This window comes from Myotis davidii, unplaced genomic scaffold (genome assembly GCF_000327345.1).
Source record: "Myotis davidii unplaced genomic scaffold, ASM32734v1 scaffold19611, whole genome shotgun sequence".
Taxonomy (NCBI): domain Eukaryota; kingdom Metazoa; phylum Chordata; class Mammalia; order Chiroptera; family Vespertilionidae; genus Myotis; species Myotis davidii.
Genome location: NW_006283010.1, coordinates 4,346 through 5,472, shown reverse-complemented (window position 1 = coordinate 5,472; position 1,127 = coordinate 4,346). Strand labels below are relative to the sequence as shown.

The 1,127-nt window shown below is 57.9% G+C and overlaps 1 pseudogene; it reads right to left on the bottom strand.

The window, feature by feature from the left end:
* Nucleotides 1–60: 60 nt before the first annotated feature.
* On the bottom strand, nt 61–951 carry LOC107182644 (annotated as a pseudogene).
* Between the last annotated feature and the right edge of the window lie 176 nt (nt 952–1,127).

Here is a 1,127-nt window from a genome sequence, read left to right as displayed (position 1 = left end):
TCCACTGAGCCAAACCGGTTAGGGCCACATACTTGATCTTAACATCAGGCTTATAGCCATCCTTCTCCCTGAAGTCCTGGCCGAAGCCCGGGTACTCCTCTCGCCGGCTGTACTTGTCATCGATGGCCATCTTGTCCTCAATGCAGTACACTGCTGACGGCAGGGACTTGTTGGGTGCCTTAACCTGGGCCACCTTCTGCACCGTCGTCTCCAGCGGTCCTTCATTACGACACAGGATGGGCTCCTCGTCCAGGATGGTGGTGGAGGAGGCAGAGAAGTCCTGATGCCTGCTGCTCCTCCTCTAGGCTGCCTATGCTCCAGCCAATGTTCGCCTCCTGGTCAGACGCAGAGCCGCCGCTGGCCGAGCATTCCTCGTGCCCTTCCAAGTCCATGAGCTCCTCCTGCTCCTCCCGGTTGCCGGCCGGCCAGCCCGTAGGTGGGCATCTCCCCCAGGGCACGGCAGAACTCCGACATGGAGTTGAACACGAGGGTCCCCTTCCGCTCCGGACCCTCCTCCTCCTCCTCCAAGCCCCGCTGGCGGGACTCCAGCTTCTTCACCATCTCCATCACCTTCTTGCCGCTGTCCTGCAGCTGGTGTAGCTGCTGCGGCTGCGGTAACCGGCGACCCTTCTCCAGCTGCTTCTGCGGCTCCAGGTCCGCCTCATCCTCCTCCAGCAGCTCTGGGGACCCAGGTGGTGGGCCGTCCTCCTCCTCATCACTGATATCCATGTTTTCCACCCGAGTGTCATCTGACGGTGGGGGCTGAGACGCCGGCTCCTTCTCTTCCTCGTCCTCGTCCTCCTCTGCCTCCTCCTCCTCCTCCTCCGGGGCCTCCTCATCTCCCTTGGGCACTCACCCTGGCCCCGCAGTCTGGAACCCAAGTCCCCATCTTGAGTCTGGTCCCCTCCTTCCTGATCTTCTTCACCTTCCACTTGGTCTTTTTATTTTTATTTTATTTTATTTTTAAAATATATTTTATTGATTTTTTACAGAGAAGAAGGGAGAGGGATAGAGAGTTAGAAACATCGATGAGAGAGAAACATCGATCAGCTGCCTCCTGCACATCTTCTATTGGGGATGTGCCCGCCACCCAAGTACATGCCCTTAACCGGAATCGAACCTGGGAC